The sequence below is a fragment of the Salvelinus namaycush genome, chromosome 9 (assembly GCF_016432855.1).
Source record: "Salvelinus namaycush isolate Seneca chromosome 9, SaNama_1.0, whole genome shotgun sequence".
NCBI lineage: Eukaryota > Metazoa > Chordata > Actinopteri > Salmoniformes > Salmonidae > Salvelinus > Salvelinus namaycush.
The window spans coordinates 20,188,410-20,211,356 of NC_052315.1; the positions used below are offsets into that span (position 1 = coordinate 20,188,410).

Consider the following 22,947-nt stretch of genomic DNA (forward strand, 5'->3'; position numbering starts at 1 on the left):
TGGTCCACCAATCAGAGCCTTGGATTGGTTCAACAACAGTAACAAGAGGTGTAATGTGTAATGACATTTTTTTACACAAATGTTCTTGCATACTTCCCATGATACATGTCTAGAACATTAATATCTTATGTTCTGAGAACATGACAACCATGTTCTGTGTATGTTTTGTGGGAAATTTATAAAATATTCTCTCTACCCACAGAAAACTGGACACATGAATGTTCTTGCAGCGTACTATGAAACGTTTCTAGAACAATAATATCTTATATTCTGAGAACATGGCAACCATGTTCTGCGTATGTTTGATGTGACGTTGATGGAATATTCTCCTAACACTCAGAAAACAGGACACAAATGTTCTTGCAACATTCCCATGATATATGTCTAGAATTGTTATATCTTAAATTCTGAGAACATGGCAACCACGTTCTGTGTATGTTTGGTGGGACATTGATGAAATATTATCCTAACCCACAAAAAACTGGACACATGAATGTTCTTGCAATATTCTCGTTTAATCTAGAACATCTAGAACATTAATATCTTATAACATTAAAGGGAATGGTCTCTTGGAAACATTGCTTGCACATCACGGTAACATTCCTTTAAAAACGTTAGTTAATGACCTAATGAGACTCTTAACTTCTCTAGGGTAGGGGGCAGCATTCGGAATTTTGGATGAAAAGCATGCCCAAATTAAACTGCCTGCTTCTCGGGCCCAGAAGATATGATATGCATATAACTGGTAGATTTGGATAGAAAACACTCTAAAGTTTCCAAAACTGTTAAAATAGTGTCTGTGAGTATAACAGAACTGAATTAGCAGACGAAAACCTGAGAAATTAATTCGGGAAGTCGTTATATTTTTGGTTTTGTAGTTTTCTATTCAATGCCATTACAGTATCCATTGACTTAGGACTCAAATTGCAGTTCCTATGCCTTCCACTAGAAGTCAACAGTCTTTAGAAATTGTTTCAGGCTTGTATTCTGAAAAATTAGGAAGTAAGAGCAGTCTGAATGAGTGGACCCTAAAGTGTCACAGAGCTTTTTCATGCACGCGACCAAGAGAGTGCCTTTGTTGTTGACCTTTTATATTGACGCCGTTATTGTCCGGTTTAAATATGATCGATTATTTAGGCTAAAAACAACCCGAGGATTGAATATAAACATCGTTTAACATGTTTCTATTAACTTTACGGATACAATTTAGATTTTTTTCTGCCTGTTTTGACTGCGTTTGAGCCTGTGGATTACTGAAGAAAACGCGCGAACAAAACGGAGGGTTTTGGAACAAAAGGAACATTTATTGAGTAAATGAATGTCTGCTGAGTGCAACCATATGAAGATCATCAAAGGTAAGGGATTCATTTTATCTCTATTTCTGACTTGTGTAACTCTTCTACTTGGCTGGTTACTGTTTGTAATGATTTGTCTGCTGGGCTATGTTCTCAAATAATCGTAAGGTATGCTTTCGCCGTAAAGCATTTTTTAAATCTGACACTGTGGTTGGATTCACAAGAAGTTAATCTTTAAACCTATGTAAAATATGTTTTGTTTTCTGAATTTTTATAATGAGTATTTCTGTATTTGAATTTGGCGCCCAGCAGTTTCACTGGCTGTTGAAGAGGTGGGACGCTAACGTCTCACGTACCCAAGAGAGGTTAAGGGTACGTTCTCTAAAGTTGTGGGAACGTTTGTTGTTAACTGGAAGCTTCTCTCTGACTGAAACATCAAATGCTAAAATGGATTCCTGTCACTGGCTTGATATGTGTGACTGACACGGCTCTGCAGCTGGTTACCCATTGAGTGTAGGTAAACCAGTAGAACAGCAGGTAAAGGGGAAGCCATCTTGACTCTTGACTTTAATTAGTCAATAAACCAAGATGGCCGCCCTGATCATCATTGAAGAGTTATGGTGGTGCTGAAGGTGATCTTTCAGGTTCCCTCCCACCCACCCACCCCAACTCCATCTCCTCCACCCCTGAATTAAAGTCTCGAGGTGATTGATGGGACTGAGAGAGACAGAGGCTCTAACAAATGAAAGCAGCAGTGAGAGAATGAGAGAGAAGGATGAGACATTGAGCGGTGGCTTACCCCATGCTTCCTGCCATTAGAAGGATCACATTGTAGATGTGTGAGAAGATGAAGAGGAAGAGGATGGTGCTGAAGAACATGGTCATCCAGGAGCCGTGATCCTCACGGAACATTTTCAGACGCAGATATCGACCTATAGGAGGAGGGCATGAGGACGACAAACCTTTTCAGTGGCAGGGTCCATTCACTGGGCATTATATTCTCTCAGTCATTGTACTACTTTTGACCAGGACCACTAGTCAAAAGTTGTGCACTATATAGGGAATAGGCTACCATTTTAGATGCAACCCGTGTCTGCTGTACCAGCAAATATGGGCTCAACAAACAAGGATGAAATGATAGGCTATGTTCATACACATAAATAAACATGTCAGAAACTCAGCCCTAAAGCATTGAAATTATGATTAAAGACCATTCTGGAGCACTATATCCTCCCTTCCAATTTCAGTGCAATTTATTTTGGTGAACTAAACCTTGCCAACTGAATTGACTGTTCTAAAATGGCATCTCCTTAGTACAGGGATCTTCAACCTTTTCTTGCCCAGGGAAACCCTCTCAGGTAAACCCGCGAGCCAGGGACACCTGTCATACGTTAGCAAAACATTTTTTCACATGTTTTGTCTTATAATCAAGTGAATGATAATAGCAAGGAGAAGTAATCAACAATTGAAAATGAATAGATTAGATAGATAGTCACGCGGTCTCCTCTGAACAGTTGATGTTGAGATGTGTCTGTTACTTGAACTCTGTGAAGCATATATTTGGGCTGCAATCTGAGGTGAAGTTAACTCTAATGAACTTATCCTCTGCAGCAGAGGTAACTCTGGGTCTTTCCTTCCTGTGGCGGTCCTCATGAGAGCCAGTTTCATCATAGCACTTGATGTTTTTTGCGACTGCACCTTAAGAAACTTTTAAAGTTCTTGACATATTCCGGATTGACTGCCCTTTATGTCTTAAAGTAACGATGTGCTGTCATTTTTGCTTATTTGAGCTGTTCTTGCCATAATATGGACTTGGACTTTTACCAAATAGAGCTATCTTCTGTATACCACCCCTACCTTGTCACAAGACAACTGATTGGCTCAAACGCATGAAGAAGGAAAGATATTCCACAAATTAACTTTGAACAAGGCACACCTGTTAATTGAAATGCATTCCAGGTGACTACTTCATGAAGCTGGTTGAGAGAATGCCAAGAGTGTGCAAAGCTGTCATCAAGGCAAAGGGTGGCTACTTTGAAGAATCTAAAATCTATATATTTGTTTTACACTTTTTTGGTTACTACATGATTCCATATGTGTTATGTCATAGTTTTGATGTCTTCACTATTATTCTACAATGTAGAAAATAGTAAAATAAAGAAAAACCCTTGAATGAGTATGTGTGTCCAAACTTTTGACTGGTACTGTATATAATTATACCTTTTATTTTAGTATTTTATTTTTTGCAGTGGTGGCCGCGATTTAGCAGCGGCAAAGGTGCCACTGCTGAATGCATATAGGGGAAACACTGCCTTGTCTGTGCTCTTTGGTATATCACTGGCTTTTTGGTCTAAACAGGTAACATGATTTTTAGCAATCTGACTGAGACCCTGTTGTGTTCCAAGCCACTGATGCTGCCTTGATTGTGTTCCATGAGGACAGTTCAGCATGATTAGATAGATTATGCTGATATTTGTGACCTGTGGTGTTTTCCATTCTTCTGGCTGGGAATTCAATTACTGGGAAATATCTCTCTGCTAGAGCATGAGATTGATTCAGGCAGTCCACCTTCTGCCCAGAATACATCATCACAGCTGGCCTCGGGTGCCAGAGATCCTCTACACAGTTTATGAAGACACTTACAACATTCCATTACAACATTGTTATTTTGGAATTTGAATGAATCCATCTGTTAAGTTAATCCATGGATTGCGTTGCCCAGAAAATAATATAGTAAGTGCATAGCCTAAAAGGCTTGTATCATTTTGACAGCCATCTATTTCAGATGAAATGTTGCATGGCAATAATATGAATATATTCAAACCAGGCAATATAATCCATATGACAACTCTAAACATAAACATGTTGCATGAGTAGTGGCTTAAGCTAATGTCACTGCAAAACAGAAAATGTTATTTTCTTTGGGGATGTACAATCAGACTATGGCTAGTGTATACCACAATTTTGATCTCACTCCTGCTGCTCAGTGCTCATACAGTACAGTACAATGCCATGTCAGTGAGCCTGACCCCAAGTCCTCTCTCCCCACCGGGAGGCCCCTCTAAAATATAGGTGTTACTAACAAACACAGCAGGCTTTTTTCTCTCCTTCTGGTTCCTCCTCAGAAACCTCAGCCAGTGCCAACCCAGTACCAGCAGCCTGCTTCTCTCAGAGACAACTCTTTATTTTGGTCTGCCCCAGTCTCTCTAAGAGTTGCAGCCCCTGGGAGGGGTGTTGTATAGTGTAGTGTTGTGTAGCTGCAGTGTAGTGTTGTGTCCACACGCAGTAGCAGCCACAAAGACAGGACCCCAATGCTCCGTTTATTTTCCCATTACCACAAGGCCAAAGGCTCCCTCTCTCCGGCTCCCTCTCTCCGAGTGCCTAACATGCTGTTTAATTTCAGCTCGCTCACCTCATTCTCCCTAATAAAACCAAAGCCGCTGAGACTGCATCAGAGAGATGGAGTTCTCCAATGCTGCTTTACGTCCATAATAAAGATATCCATTATCTCCCTTCAGGTGTATAGACACTGTGTGTGTGTTTGGGTTTTCATACTGAAATGCATTCTTAAACAGCCTGTATACAGAAAACAAATTGAGGTCTCCACTACTCAATGCACCATGTACTGTGTAAGATACAACAAAGCAGTGGTGGCATACTGTACCATTATACTGAAGAAAGAGATTAAATTGGCTACATTCCCTGAAACCAAATTGTGTTCAACCCCATTCAAACAGTTGTAAAGTTGTGGACGAATCGATGTGCAGGTGCCTAGCTAGTGTGGATTGTGGTTTTTCGAGGTTCATCACAACTCCATAATTGAATTGGTTTGTGTGGATTAATTTAATTGCAGTGCCAGTGAGCCCTAGCTCTGATCTAGGTGCAGCCTGCAGAGTATCGGCAGATCTGACTCTTAAAGTGGCCAGCCCAGCCAGCAAACACGGTGGCAAGCCTCTCGGAGCCAATCAGTGTAGGCCTGATAACGAGTGATTCATGAACCCCTTCTACACCATTCAGCCAGGCTGGAAACACACACGCACACAGCCACGCACACACACAGGCACATACACACACACTTGAACCCACACGCGCAAGCAAACAATTTTCCGTAGCTGGCTATTTACCACCATAAACCAATGCTGACACTAAGACCGCACTCAACGAGCTATATAGGGCCATAAGCCAACAAGAAAACGCTCACCCAGAGGCAGTGCTTCTAGTGGCAGGTGATTTTAATGCAGGAAAACTCAGTTTTACTTCATTTCTACCAGCATGTCACCTGTGCAACTAGAGGGAAAAAAACTCTAGACGGATACAAAGCTCTCTCTCGCCCTCCATTTGGCAAATCTGACCGTAAGTCTATCTTCCTGATTCCTGCTTACAAGCAAATACTATAACAGGAAGTACCAGAGACACGCTCAATTCGGAAGTGGTCCGATGAAGCGGAGGCTAAGCTACAAGACTGTTTTGCTAGCACAGACTGGAATATGTTCCTGGATTCATCAGATGGCATTGAGGAGTTTACCACATCAGTCACCGGCTGATGAGTGCATTGATAAGTGCATTGACGACGTCATCCCCACAGTGACCGTACATACATATCCCAACCAGAAGCCATGGATTACAGGCAATATCTGCTTTGAGCTAAAGCCTAGAGCTACTGCTTTCAAGGAGCGGAAAACTAAGCTGGACGCTTATAAGAAATCCCGCTACGCCCTCCGATAAATGAACAAACAGGCAAAGCGTCAATACAGGATAGGGTTTCCATTAGACGGTAATAGCCGGCTTTTGGCCTATAAAAGAAATTGAGAAGCCGATTAATAAAATTGTCACCGGCCAATTGTCCGGGAGAAGAAAACAAAGTCCCATTGAGAAATAATGATTTTTATCCTGTTCATCGATGGAAATACCAGTCGATGGAAATACATTTGACTGGTCATGCTTATCCGTCTATAGGTTCATTTCCATAATTTAGTGGCATTAAATTGGCATGTGTGTAGGTTAAAGTATATCCGTTATGTATCTTATTTATCACACACGTACAGCATACAGATACAGCGACGTTGAGTGGAAAATCTGTCAGACTAGGCAAAAGCAGCTGCTGCAGCATCTCAAACTTCATCAGCACTTTGCGATAAGCTGGAGGCAGTAGGCAATGCCTTTTCAAAAAATATACTTCATTGTTTGAAACATGAACGTTTTAATATATATTATTAAGCATGTCTTACCTTGCTTCAAAGTAGCCAATTAGATATCCTCTCTTTCTAAATTTCAAACAGATATTTTTATCTGTCACATGAAATCCCTCGCATGTGCATTGTCCCGCTAACTGCATTATGGAATGAACATTTGCAAGTAGCCTACTGCCTTGTGCGCATTGCTGCGCTTATAATGTGAAGAAATAGTCGTTTATCAACATTGTAAGCTAAACGTTCTGATCTGTTGCATCAGACTCATTGCTTTTTAAAGTGTTTCTTATGTAGCCTTACTGGATTTGTGAATTTGGGATCTACACTACATGACCAAAAGTATGTGGACATCTGCCCGTCGAACATCTCATTCCAAAATCATGGGCATTAATATGGAGTTGTCCCCCCTTTGCTGCTATAACAGCCTCCACTCTTCTGGGAAGGCTTTCCACTAAGATGTTGGAACATTGCTGCGGGGACTTGCTTGGTTTTGGGCGATTAGGCCTGGCTCGCAGTCTGTGTTCCAATTCATCCCAAAGGTGTTCGATGGGGTTGAGGTCAGGACACTGTGCAGGCCAGACAAGTTATTCCACTCTGATCTCGACAAACTATTTCTGTATGGACCTTGCTTTGTGCACAGGGGCATTGTCATGCTGAAACAGGAAAGGGCCTCCCCGAAACTGTTGCCACAAAGTTGGAAGCACAGAATCGTCTAGAATGTCATTGTATGCTGCAGCATTAAGATTTCCCTTCACTGGAACTAAGGGGCCTAGCCCGAACCATGAAAAACAGCCCCAGACCATTATTCCTCCTCCACTCCTCCTCTACAGTTGCCACTATGCATTTGGGTAGGTAGCGTTCTCCTGGCATTTGCCAAACCCAGATTCGTCCGTCGGACTGCCAGATGGGGAAGCGTGATTCATCACTCCAGAGAACGCGTATCCACTGCTCCAGAGTCCAATTGTGGTGAGCTTTACACCACTCCAGCCGACGCTTGGCATTGTACATGGTGATCTTAGGCTTGTGTATGGCTGCTCGGACATGGAAACCCGTGGGCCGAATTTGACACGCGGGTGATTTTATTTTGCCACCCAAGTTTTGTATTTTTTATTTGTATTTTTATTGTTGGACATAATAGACTAAAAACACCAGGAAATCAGCTCCAAGTGATTCTAATTTAAGAAATCTGTTCCCAAGTATTTCCATACATACTGTAATAGAGATCATATACAAATGTAATCAAGGTTTCAAATGATTATGTTTTAGCCAAACATTATATCTGTTTGGGCTTCTTGCGGTCAATAGTCCGTCTATAAATTATTTGTAATTATGTTCCGGCCCCCCGACCATCCAATCAAGAAAAATTCGTCCCACGGCTGAATCTGGTGGATGATCCCTAACTTCCATGTTTCAAGCAGACCACCATAGTCCCTATGCCCAAGAATGCCAAGGTAAGCTGTCTAAAACTGACTAGGTATCCCCCTTTCCCTTATCGCCCCGTAGTACTCACATCTGTAGCCATGGAATGCTTTGGAAGGCTGGTCATGGCTCATATCAACACCATCATCCCAGACACCCTGGACCCACTCCAATTCGCATACTGCCCCAATAGATCCACAGATGATGCAATCTCTATTGCACTCCACACTGCCCTTTTCCACTTGGAAAAAAGGAACACCTACCTGAGAATGCTGTTCATTGACTACAGCTCAAGATTCAAAACCATAGTGCCCTCGAAGCTCATCACTAAGCTAAGGTCCCTGGGACTGAACACCTCCCTCTGCAACTGTATCCTGGACTTCCTGTTGGGCCACCCACAGGTGGTAAGGGTAGGCTACAACACATCCGCCATGCTTACCCTCAACACTGGGGCCCCTCAGAGGTACAGTGTACTCCCTATTCAAACATCGACTGCGTGGCCGCGTGTCCATCATCATTAAGTTTGTCAAAAACACAACGGTGGTCACTGACGACGATGAGACAGCCTATAGAGAGGAGGTCAGAGACCTGGCAGGGTGGTGCCAGGACAACAAGCTCTCCCTCAATATCAGTCAGACAAAAGAACCGATCGTGGACTACAGGAAACGGAGGGCCGAGCACACCCCCATTCACATCGACGGGGCTGTTGTGGAGCGGATCAAGAGCTTCAAGTTCCTCGGTGTGCACATCACTAAAGACCTATCATGGTCCAAACACACCAATACAGTTGTGAAGAGGGCACGACAACGCCTCTTCCCCTTCAAAAGCCTGAAAAGAATTGGCATGGGCCCTTTTGTGACGTGACTAAACATTCATCTGATGACTGTTATGTATCAAATCAACTAACTAGGTTTAATTGTTACTCAATTAAATTAATCATGTAACAGTTAACTCATTAGGATTTAGGGCACCACTGAAGAAGTTGTTTAACGAGTTAGTTACAATTTCCCAAATTAAACTTTAGATGATATATAAGATATATATCGATAAAAGTAATTTATTAATATTACCTTATATCAGTCTCATAATTCTGAATGTCACATACTCCTTGCATATGCACCAACCCCAGCTTTACTGATCATTCCGTACCACAAAAATGTATTTTATTATTGAATTACTACCTAACTACATGATAACACAGGATACACACACACACGGTATAGGTTATTGATTAGAAACTTAATACGATGGAAACAGGTCCCTAGCGGACTAACAACAACATGACTGCTTGTTTATCAAAAGAGGGAGGAGTAAAGAGGAACAAAGGGAGAATCAAAGAGAGACAAACTTATATACTTGGAACTACACTCACAGTAATCATGATACTTTGCCTCGAACCACCGCCCATTTGGGGTAAGAAGTAATGAATGTATTTACGTGTTTGTATGTCTTCCTTCGTCATTTATCTCTTTTGGACCCATGCCTTCGTGAAAAGGGTTCCGTTGGCCTTCTCCCGAGCTCTTAAGTGTAAGGCTCTGATTGTACACAAGAGGTCACAATGTTCTTGTCCTGTAGTCTGAAGCAGACTAACAGGGTTTTGTTTACTTTCATTCCCAGGAAGAGGGGTCCTCTGAACGCAGCTAATCAGCTGTGTCGATGATCCCCAGTGGGGTGATGAGAGCAGTGTAGTTGATGAGGATTTGAAGAGAGTAATAGGATGGTCCTACTTAAATTCACTTTCTTACATACAGTACTTAGAACAGCTACTCAGCCGTAACATTGATTGCTAGAGAGGCTACTTTGCCATCTTCACCTCGTCTTAACCAATGGAGATCTAGGCTGCAGCTAGAGTCCTGGTCTGATATGTTAATTCTCAACTCATCCTTTATACACTCTGGCAAAAAGGGGGCGTTTCCATCATGCTGACACACTCTTTGAGCTCCCTCGAGCGTGGCTACTTACTGGGCAATGTATCATCAAAACTATGATCTCGTAAAAACTCAAATCAAATTCATATCTTAACATAAATATTCTCATCATCTTGATATTTCCTACGCGTAAGGACGAAAACCTGACATATACAGTGTGTATACTGTTCAAGTTACAATATTTTTGTCATACATTTTTTATACCATTTTTTATGACATCACAAAATCAACATTAGTTTTCCGTAGACCATCTCTCATCATTCCCCACATCCAGATGTTAGAAATATTGTCCCAGTGTTCACTTTTGGACATTAGAGTTTTTGGGCGGCAAAGTACCTCTTTAACAAAGGGACATTCCAATCATCACTACCAAAAAGAGTCCAATTTACATACAATTTACAACCGGGCGTGAGGTGTCACAAAACCCCTACATCAATCCCTCCTCCCCTCTGCGGGTGAGAGGGATCTGGTAGATGTTGATCCATTGTAACCTGATCTTTGGATTCTCACGGGAGAGTTATGACAGCCCTCAGATCCTCAAAAAGTTCTACAGCTGTACCATCTGGGGCATCTTGACTGGCTGGTTCACTGCTTGGTACTGTATGGCAACTGATTGGCATGCGACCGCAAGGCGCTACAGAGTATAGTGCATATGGCCCAGTAAATCACTGGGACCGAGCCCCCTGCCATCCAGGACCTCTATATCAGGCAGTGTTAGAGGAAGGCCCAAAAAAAATTCAAAGTCTCCAGCCACCCAAGCCACAGACTGTTCTCTCTACTACCATATGGCAAGCAGTACCCGTGCATAAAGTCTGGAACCAACAGGACCCTAAACAGCTTCTCCCCCCAAGCCATAAGACTTCTAAACAAGACTGCTAAATAGCTAATCAAATTGCTACCCGGACCTCCTACATTTACTCTATTTTGCACCAACTCTCTTTCACTGACTCTATGCACACACATTGGACACACACTACCCACACATACTTACACTGACACCCCAACACACACGTACTAAATACGCCCACACACACATAACATGCACACACTTGCATACTGACGCCACACACACACACACACACACACACACACAGACACCACATACACTGCTGCTACTGTCTATTATCGATCCTGTTGCCTAGTCACTTTACCCCTACCTATATGTACAGCAGTGGAGGCTGCTGAGGGGAGGACAGCTCATAATAATGTCTGGAATGGATTTTAATGGCTGGAATAGAGTGAATAGAATGGTAACAAACTCATTCATGTGTTTGATACACTTCCATTTACTCCATTCTGGCCATTATTATGAGCCGTCCATAGCTACTTCAATTACCTAGTACCCCTGCATATCGACTCGGTACTTGCACCTCCCTTTACATAGCCATGTTATTTTTACTCTTATTTTTGTTCGTTATTCACAGGTGTATTTATTCATCTTGCCACAATTTCTATTTTATGTCATTTTTTATCTTATCTTTAACTCTGCATTGTTGGAAAAGGACCCGTAAGTAAGCATTTCACTGTTGGTCTACACCTGTTGTCTACGAAGCATGTGACAAATAAAATTTGATTCAATTTTGAAACTCTGACTGTTGGTGACTACAGCTTCCATCAAAATTCTAAAATGTGTGGTTGTTTCCATCTAGTGGTAATATAGTGATAGTACAATAGAACTGAAAAGGTGCCACTTTTTTAATTATACAGCATTAATATTGACCATCATGTAAATGTGGAAATCGTTAAACGTGATATGTGCATGACCACGCTGGTTTCCCCTGTTTAATTCTAGCAAATCAGTGGAATGATAAATGATAATGAACATTAAACAAAGGTCATGGCACAAAAACAGGATTTGAAAAAGACAAAAAACACTCCTATCTTTTTCTGACAACAAGCAGGAACGTTGGTGCCAGACAGCTAAAATACAAACACACATTGGCAAACTGGAGCAGGCAATCAATCAAAAACACACACACACAGTGGGCGTCACACACAGACAGGCAGCCTGTCACCAGCCTCAGCCCCAGACTGATGAGAAGTACACAGCTGGTGGAGGTGTTCAACTAAGTGAGTGACAGAATGAGTGAGTGAGTGAGACCTGAGACCCGAACACGGTCACTCCTGTCATCATGATACCACTGCTCATCAATAACTCGCTGTTTATTAAACAGGGTAAGAACAGCTCCTCATTCATCATTTCACACCCACATTATGATTCACTGACACATCATGGTGTATACCTGTACAGATACATTCATACATATATTTTTGAGCAATGACGGTAGTTTGTGGCCATCAAAACATTATTTATTGTGTTATTGGTGTTGAAGTTTTTTGGTCACGTACACAGATTTACAGATGTTATAGCAGGTGCAGCAAAATGCTTGTGTTTCTAGCTCAAACAGTGCAGTAATACCTAGCAATAAAAAACAATACCCACATAATCCAATTGATTATGATTTTTTAAATAAGAAATTAAGAAATATCAGAACGATCAATGTCAGAGTCCGGAATATAAATATATATACATACTGTATAATGTATATAATAATATATATACAAATAATGGTGTGTATAGACAGTATGGACAGTATATGAACAGAAAAGGTGTATACTGAAGTAGCTTTATATGATGAGGCATGAATACAGTATATACATATAAAGTGGGTAAATTAGTGTAAACATTATTAAAGTGACCAGTGTTCAATGACTATGTACACAGGGCAGCAGTCGCTAAGGTGCAGCGTAGAGTACCGGGTGGTAGCCGGCTAGTAACAGTGACTAAGGTTCACTGTAGGGTACTAGACGGAGGCCGGCTAGTGGTGACTGTTTAACAGTCTGATGGCCTGGAGATAAAAGCTGTTTATCAGTCTCTCAGTCCCAGCTTTGATGCACCTAATGTGGTCTTTTGAATGGGTATAGTATTAATTTGAAAAATGCTTATCAGTATGTTTGGAAAGTTTTGTGATGAGAAAGATGACAGAAAATGCAAGATGTCCACAAAAAAATACTTAATAACACATTTAAGGCATTCCATGTGTATAAAGTTCAGAATTAGTCTTTACATCGCTAAAAATCGAGAGAGAAAACTATCCTATCACTCTCAGCGTCACAGACACTATGTTGAAATGTGATGAAAGTTCGTGTAACCTTTGCATGCATGGTCAACATAAATAGCCAGTCTTGATTGAAAGCAAACAGCACGTTTCCATATTGAAGGTAATAGATCAACAGTGGAATCCCGGGCTCATTATTCTCAGCACATACAGTACAATAGCCAGGCTGTCACTTCCTGGTGACTGGTCACAGCAGGACTGAGGGGGTGGACGGGGTTGAGAACGTTTGGAGACAGGCAGGCAGGGGACTCTACCTGATTTAATGATAATAATATATCCTGGCTGAACCTTGGCTAGAATAACCTTGATGTGGATCAACTGAAATGCATGTAATTATATATGGCATGAAAGGCTACCCTTGATTATGTTTTTATACTGTATTAAGTGATCTTGTAAATGTCCCCATCCCACAACACCAGAGGTAATGTTTTGGGGTAAATGCAAGCTGTTTGAAATCAATACGTTTTTAAGTGGCTATCTATTGTCTTTTCCCACCCCCACAGTACCGTTCCTGCCCAAAAACCAGTCGGAAGCGTTCTGCAGCCAGTTTAAGAACGGCCATTGGTACTGCTACGTCCTCCTCGTTCTCTTCACCTTCACCCTGCCCCTGGGCATCCTGGGTAACGTGGCGGCGCTGTTCAACTACACCTGCTTCAGGAGGACACGTAGTCTGTCCACCAGCAACGTGTTCCTACTCAACCTGGCCATGTGTGACTCCGCCTGGATCCTCACCCTGCCCTTCACCATCTACTTCAGCCTCCAGAGGCCCTTCCTCAAGGACATCCAGACCTTCTGCCAACTCAAGAAGATCTTCTTCAACATCAACATCTACGGTAGTATTCTCTTCCTCACTCTGATCAGCTTCGATCGCTACGCCGGCACCGTGCACCCTATCAGCTCCCGCCAGTGGTGGGACGTAGGCAAAGCCAAGCTCTGCTCCGCCTGCGTCTGGGTCTTCCTCTTCCTGGGCTCCATCCCTGAACTCTTCGTGACCTTCGCTATCCAGAGACCGGGGAATGTGACCGTGTGCATGGACCACATCCAGGGTCCATTCGTCTACGTCAAAACCATCTCTATCATCAGGACTCTGGTGGGCTTCGCCCTGCCGTTCACTGTCATGCTGGCCTTCTATGTGATGACAGTGCGGGTGTTACGAGGAATGCCCCGGGGAAAGAGAAGGGGTTGTGGCGGGTGTCAGTGGGTGGGGAAGCCCCTGCTGCTCATCACCGCTGCCCTGCTGGTGTTCGTGGTGTCCTTCGTGCCCTACCACGTCATGATCATGATCCTGGTGTTCATGAGGATCCACGACCAGGTAACTCCCGCCAACGTGCACGTCCTCTATGCCTCCTATGAGTTCTTCGAGGCCATGTGCAGCGTGAGTAGCTGCCTGGACCCCATGCTGTACATCCTGGCCAGTGACAGGTTCCGGAGGAGACTGCAGGCCCTCAGGAGGGGCCACCACAGGGCGCTATGCTGCAGGCGTAGCAGGAGGGTAGGGGTGGAGGGCTGACAGCGGAAAGGGCCTTCTATTATAGTCAGCTTTATTCAATTCAATTCATTTAGTAAACTACAAAATAGTTTGATCGTTTTATTTGATGATCTAATAAGACACATATTAAGGGCCGGTGTTATGTGCAGGCGTTAGTGGGCGTGGCACATCTAACATACCTCCTTGCCCAACCAAATCAAATATTTAAATATTGATCATTTATTTTTGTCCAGACAGCATCAGATACATGGGCTAGATATAGTAAGACAGAGAGGCGCTGTTTCGCTGACTCTGATTATTTTTCGGATGCTTTTGCTATCTCATCCTGGAATATACAAGGTCTTAGGTCATCTACCTTTGGTCGAAAGAGCAGGAACCAGACTTCATCAAATAAATTGGAATACAGACATTGTCATCCTACAATAGACATGGTATAGAGGAGACGGACCCACCGGTTGCCATCTAGGTTACAGAGAGCTGGTAGTCCCATCCACCAAACTACTGTACCAGGTGTGAAACAGGGAAGAGACTCTGGGGGTATGCTAACTTGGTATAAATCAGACCTAACCCACTCTATTACATTAGTCAAAACAGAAGCATTTTACATCTGTCTAGAAATAAATAAGGAAATTATTTCAACGGAGCAAAATGTCCTCAAGTGTGCTACCAATATTCCCCCTACAGAATCAAGATCAACCTTTGGCAGCTATTACAGCTGTGAGTCTATCTGGGTAAGTCTCTAAGAGCATTGCACACAAGCTTTGTCAAGTTGGTTGTTAGACAGCCATTTTCAAATCTTGCCATATATTTTCAAGACGATTTAAGTCAAAAGTGTAACTAGGCCACTCAGGAACATTCAATGTTATCTTGGTTAGCAACTCCAGTGTATATTTGGCCTAGTGATTTAGGTTATTGTCTTGCATCATGTTATGGTGAACCAACAACATGATGCAGCCACTATCATGCTTGAAAATATGAAGAGTGGTAGGTACTCAGTGAAGTGTGGTGTTGGATTTGACCCAACGCTTTGTATTCTGGACAAAAAGTTAATTACTTAAGTGCCTTGTTGCAAACCGGATGCATTTTTGGAATATTTTTACATCAGTACAGGCTTCACTCTTTTCACTCTGTCATTTAGGTTAGTATTGTTGAGTAACTACAATGTTGTTGATCCATCCTGCGTTTTCTCATATCACAACCATTAAGCTCTGTAAATGTTTTAAAATCACCATTGCCCTTATGGTGAAAAACCGGAGCGGTTTCCATCCTCTCCGGCAACTGAGTTAGGAAAGACGCCTGCATCTTTGTAGTGACTGGGTGTATTGATACACCATCCAAAGTGTAATTAATAACTTCACCATGCTCAAAGAGATATTCAATGTCTGCTATTTTTATTATTACCCATCTACCAATAGATGCCCTTCTTTGTGAAGCATTGGAAACCCCCAAACCCCCATGTTTTATTAATTTGTAAACATTTCTAAAGACATAATTCCGCTTTGACATTATGGGGTATTGTGTGTAGGCCATTGACAGAAAATCGCAATTTAATCCATTTTAAATTCAGGCTGTAACACAACAAAATAGGGGAAAAAATCAAGGGGTGTGAATACTTTCTGAATTCACTGCAATTGTATGTGTGGGGTACAGAGATGGGGTAATCATAAAAAAATGATGTTAACCACTATTACTCAACACAGAATGAGTCCATGCAACTTATGTGATTTGTTAAGTACATTTTTACTACTGAACTTATTTAGGCTTGCCATAAAAAAGGGATTGAATACTTTTTGACTGAAGACATTTCAGCTTTTCATTTTTAATTAATTTGAGAGAGGAAAAAAACACAAACAAATATTCCACTTTGACATTATGGGGTATTGTAGATCAGTAACACAAAATCTAAATTTGTATCAATTTTAAATTCAAGCTGTAACACCAAAATGTGAAGTGTTTCAGGAAACTAGACATATGTCGCGCGTCACTACTTCACAGTAGCGCCATTTGAACGTAAACTTTTTTGGGGCAGAAATGCCTTCTGGAACATGTGAACTTTCGTTTGCCTTAATAACACACTTGTATGTCATCTGTAAATACGAATAAAATGGTTAAATTACGAGCCTAGTTGGTTTAGCCATGGAAAAAGACAGAAACCTTCCCGCTAGCCATGATTAGCTGAGATAATGAGTGGGTTGGACATGCCAAGAGATGAGCTTGGATTGGTCTGCCATGTAGCTCGCTTCTGTCTATAATATGAGCTTTCCAGTATGTGTATGTAATCCTTTCTAACGCAGATTTTTTTTTAAGATATCACATAGTGGAGCTGCATAAGTGTTGCTCTCCATTTTTTGGAGGACCGAGTTTTGAAATCAGTGAAATTAGAGTATGATAGCTAAGGAGATGGAGAAAATTGTGGCGTTTGATTGCAAATAAAAGAGAGCACACAGAAGGCTGTGTTGTATAAAACACCTGTCTCCAGATTACATCTTCAAACTAAGGACAACCATGGCATCCGTGACAGAGGGAGAAGCATCCATCCATGTATACGGGTAAGAGAGTCTAGCTAGCTACATTTTCTAATTTTAGTCAGAAAGTCAGAAAGTGGCTGGCCACTTATTCCAGTGGGTCAGAAGTTAACATGCACTAAGTAGACTGTGCATTTAAACACCTTGGAAAATTCCAGAAAATGATGTAATGGCATTAGAAGCTTCTGATAGGCTAATTGACATCATTTGAGTCAATTGGAGGTGTACCTGTGGATTTATTTCAAGGCCTACCTTCAAACTCAATGCCTCTTTGCTTGACATCATGGGAAAATCAAAAGACCTCAGAATTTTTTTTTTAGACTTCCACAAGTCTTATTCATCCTTGGGAGCAATTTCCAAATGCTTGAAGGTACCACGTTCATCTGTACAAAGAATAGTATGCAAGTATAAACCCCATGGGACCACGCAGCCATCATACCGCTCAGGAAGGAGACGCGTTCTGTCTCCTAGAGATGAACGCACTTTGGTGCAAAAACTGCAACAAAAAAAAAGGACCTTGTGAAGATGCTGGAGGAAACAGGTACAAAAGTATCTATATCCACAGTAAAACGAGTCCTATCGACATAACCTGAAAGGCTGCTCAGCAAGGAAGAAGCCACTGCTCCAAAACCGACATAAAAAATCCAGACTACGGTTTGCAACTGCACATGGGGACAAAGATCGTACTTTTTGGAGAAATGTCCTCTGGTGTGATGAAGCAAAAATAGAACTGTTTGGCCACAATGATCATCGTTATGTTTGGAGGAGAAAGGGGGAGGCTTGCAAGCCGAAGAACACCATCCCAATCGTGAAGCACGGGGGTGGCAGCATCATGTTGCGGGGGTGCTTTGCTGCAGGAGGGCCTGGTGCACTTCACAAAATAGATAGCTTCATGAGGGAGGAAAATTATGTGGATATATTGAAGCAACATCTCAAGACATCAGTCAGGAAGTTAAAGCTTAGTCGCAAATGGGTCTTACAAATGGACAATGACCCCAAGCATACTTCCAAAGTTGTGGCAAAATGGCTTAAGGACAACAAAGTCAAGGTGGCCATCACAAAGCCCTGACCTCAATCCTATAGAAAATGTGGGGGCAGAACAGAAAAAGTGTGTGCGAGCTAGGAGGCCTACAAAGCTGACTCAGTTACACCAGCTCTGTCAGGAGGAATTCACTCAACTGATTGTGGGAAGCTTGTGGAGGGCTACCCGAAACGTTTGACTCAAGTTAAACTATTTAAAGTCAATGCTACCAAATACTAATTGAGTGTATGTAAACTTCTGACCCACTGGGAATGTGATTAAAGAAATTAAAGCTGAAATAAATCATTCTCGCTACTATTATTCTGACATTTCACATTCTTAAAATAAAGTGGTGAACTTCTGACTTCAACTGTACATGACATGTATTAATCACACTGCTAGAATGTTGCATTCAGAATGACTGCTCATTAGCTTGAAGCGGGGGTCCATCGAGGCCTAGCCGTTCTAGTTTTAAAAAGAATTGGGAAGCGCATGCACACATAGGAGGTCCTGTCAAGAAAACATGCCCCAATGTAAATCAAACACCTGTCCAACTGATTAGTTCTGGTGCTGGCCATGCACATATTGCCATGTCATTCAGAGAGATTGTCTCTCACAAAAGATATGCCAACCAAGGAGGGAGAGGGGGAAAATTCTACCATTGTCAAGTGTCTGTGTTTATCTATAGAGCAGGATAGAGGATGAATTGTGCCATTGATACCTATATATTACAGTGTCAAAACACTTTTGCAAATATTCCATTCCAGAAAACAGAAGTTCAAACTGGGGCCCTTGCTAGATGAAACAGAAATAGTAATGAGAGGGAAATTCTGCAGTTGGGGGAACACAATATCCTTTAATATGGGGCAGCAGGTAGCCTAGTTAGGGCGTTGGGCCAGTAACCGAAAGGTTGCTAGATTGAATCCCCGAGCTGACAAGAATCTGTCGTTCTGCCCCTGAACAAGACAGTTAACCCACTGTTCCTAGGCCGTCATTGTAAATAAGAATTTGTTCTTAACTGACTTGCCTAGTTAAATAAAGGTTAAATAAAAAATAAAAATAAATCATATAACCTGTTGCAGTCACAGACTGTTATTGCCACAGTCTTCCAGGGGGATAAAAACACCAACTGATAAAATATTTTGCTGGCAGAGACAGGGCGCCGAGCTGGACATGGAAAAAGTGGTCAAATCAATCTAGGCACAATGAGATCAAATATTGAGCTTTTAAAAAACAACATTTGATCACTTTACTTGAGGATATCTGTATTGATACATACAGCCTTCAGATAGCCAACCCTCCATGTGTTACACCTTCTCCTTTTCTATACCACACATGACATATTGCCAGCAGCATACCACCCTGCATCCCACTGCTGGCTTGCTTCTGAAGCTAAGACATACAGCCTTACGGTCCTAGTCAACATACGGTCCTAGTCAGTCCCTGGATGGGAGACCAGATGCTGCTGGAAGTGGTGTTGGAGGGCCAGTAGGAGGCACCCTTTCCTATGGTCTCAAAAATATATATCCCAATGCCCCAGGGAAGTGATTGGGGACATTGCCCTGTGTAGTGTGCTGTCTTTTAGATGGGACGTTAAACGGGTGTCCTGACTCTCTGTGGTCACTAAAGATCCTATGGCACTTATCGTAAGAGTAGAGGTGTTAACCCTGGTGTCCTGGCTAAATTCCCAATCGGGCCTTCATACCATCATGCTCACCTAATAATCCCCAGCTTCCAATTGGCTCATTCATCCCCTCACCTCTCCCCTGTAACTATTCCCCAGGTCATTGCTGTAAATGAGAATGTGTTCTCAGTCAACTTACCGGGTAAAAAAAAATAACCCAATAAATTTACATGCTGTTGGGTCTATAACTGGGTGTCCTGATTTGGGGTATTGCACCATCAAAGTGGTTGTTAGTCCACTCACACACATACATAACAACAGTTACTGCCCTCCTTAGGGACCCTAGAAGAGACGACTTGCTTCCCTCTGACAAACCTAGATGGGCTGGATAGGAGAGGAGAGAGCCTTGCTCCGCTCCACCTGGATATCACAAAGTTTACACTGCAGCCCCGTGTCATTATATCGCCAGCTGTGTTACCGTGGCCAAGGCGTCACACTCAACATTGGAATTACCATGACAACGTTGCCGGGGTCCCCAGAGTTGCAGCCCATGGTAACTACAAGTCTCCCCAATAAAACAGAGATTGGCGGACGTACTTGTAAGAGTGAGACTCCCTCCCTCCCTCCTTGCCTCCCTCGCTCCAATGGGCGATGGAAAGCAGCTGTTCCAGTGTCTAGCTGGGGCTGTTTCAACAGCCACATCTGATTACTGTCAGAGAGGTTTGTTAAATCATTTCCCCAGTCGTAAGAGCTACAGTTTGTACCATAGACTTCATTAATCTTAAGTAAACAAGCAATTTCCTTTACCCAATGTATTGTATGCCTCCTCTCTCTCACACTCTCAATCTCTCTCTCTCCCTGGATTTTGCAAACGCCTGGACCGTTTTATCTTTCATTCAAAGCAGACAGATGTTTAGAGTTAGTTTACTTCACGAATAAAAATAAATAAAACACCTTTCATTGTCTTTATACAAGACACGAAAGGAGGTTACTTATTAATGTTTTGAGTGTAAACCAGTCTTGTGGATAAACAACTTCACTGTTTACAATTGATCCTGGACACATAATAGATCATGAACACATTTAAGATTCTGCTAAATATAGCGTATTTAGTGCGTATTTAATGCTGTTATAGCGTATTTAATGCTGTTTGATGCAAAATGTATCAAACAACAAAACATAAAAAACCCATTCACTCTAAAACAACAACATGCCAATGTAAGAAAGAGCTACTGTCTAAGATAGTGGCCGATTCCCCTCTGCTCAAATCTCTGCTACAAACATCAATATTACATTACAACCCATCAGTCTCAACACAGCAGCCGGCCTGCTGGTCCATGTCTTAAATATTTGAATCCTGGCACTAGTACAATACTCTATTATTTACTGTGAAAGGCCAGCCTCCGAGTGACAACTAACATAGGTAGGTCTAAACTGAATTGTTGCTGTGTATTAAACAGAAGAAACAACAAGGAGGCATAGGGTTATATGCTGTGTTCCAGATGTGAACACACACACACACACACACACACACACACACACACACACACACACACACACACACACACACACACACACACACACACACACACACACACACGTATGCAAAGTAAACACACACACACTTAAACCCACACGCTCAAGCAAACTCTGACCTTTGGCCACCACAGCACAGGGCCATCATACCCATAATGCACTACTGTAACAACGTGTGACAGAGTCCAGGTGGCATCTCTGAGGCTACAGCTAGTCAAGGATCAGGATCAGGCAGGAGGAGCATTCATAAGTGGAGAGCGCTTTAACAATGGAACAACCATAGGCAATAGTCACACATTCACAGCAGCGCATTGATGTTAACTTCAAAATATCTTCAACCATCAAAGTCTCCCAAAAAAACTGGGTCTCCCATTTCAGTCTTTTCTCAAACGGGTTTTTACTATTCTGAGCGGCTGTGTGAGCTGGAAAATCCACCGTGATGACTCAAAGCAAAGAAGCCCTGTGCTCATAGTACTGAATCAAAGATGGTCAATGGGATACCTACTCCTGTTAGGATGCTAAACATTCACTGAGAACACAAGTCTTGGAAAATGCACAGGAAACAAAGGTTAAAAGGTTATGTTAATCTGAAACTGGTGCAGCACAACATGGAATGAGAAGCAGATTCCATTGCATTACCTTGATGAAAAGGCGTTTTGTTTTACAATGAAGGCTGTAAGCATGAAATACTGAGTGCTGTGCTGGATCAGGGAGGAAAGGAAAAAGGTATGCTGTATGTACTGTATGCCTACTGGTTTACAACACAGAAAACCCAGTATACAAAATGGAATACAATACAATCTCACATGGGCATACAAATCAAATTCCCCATGTCCTTGTTGTAATAACAAAGGCACAGAGACAGACAAGCTCTCACTGAATGACCAGAAGACATGCCACTCAATGGGAGAGTACATAGCCTTTAGTGGCTGGGTGAATTAGCATCGGTTGTATATATGCCTGGGAGGTAGTCTTAACCCACATAGTCTGTCACGAACCATCCATCACCTTTGAGAGAAACTGATAAGTGGCTGGCTGTGCTACCGGAGAATAAAAACCAAACCCACTGTGATCTCCATCCACCTCCTCTCATTCCACTAGGTAGCAGCCAACGTTATTGCTAACATAAACATGGTAAATTGAGTATTGCGTATAGTCCTCTGTGAAAAAGCAACATCGCCAGTGGGATGAGTTGGTGTAATTCAACGTAAAATTAGTGGTTGTGATATTCAGATTTTTTTCTAGGCCATGATAAATTATAAATGATGCAGCGGAATGCGTCAGCAAGCAACACATTGTCTGGTTTCCATTTAGTTACAAATTGATACATAGTTGAACACAAATGGAAATAGCAGCATGAATAACTTCATATATTACGTAGGAAAGACAAGTGCTTTCATTTGGAAAAATAAAACAAATAAACAAAGAATAAGTTGAAATATCAGTGACCAGGTAAAAAGCTTGGCATTTATTGGACAAATGACTCTCATTACAATTATAAATACACTGTGAATTCCTCATAAGAATTCTTCATAAATGAGACATTACTGTAATTAACTAAGTGTGCATGCCTACCATGTTGTAGTGTAGGTAGTAAAGGAGAGAAGAGTACTCTATAGAGTGCTCTATATTCTGCTCATCTCTCATTTTTAGGATTACATAACGCCATTGCAAAAATGTTGTGCTGAACCCCCCTCTGTCGCTCACCATCGCTCTTCATGTTCCATTTCTCCATGTCTATCTCACACTCACTCAATCACTCAAGCCCACACACACACACACCATCTGTTCCTCCTGCACTC

General features: G+C 42.1%; 1 pseudogene; it reads right to left on the minus strand.

The window, feature by feature from the left end:
- Positions 1 to 22,947, minus strand: part of LOC120053187 — an 83,250-nt pseudogene that overhangs the window by 51,992 nt on the left and 8,311 nt on the right.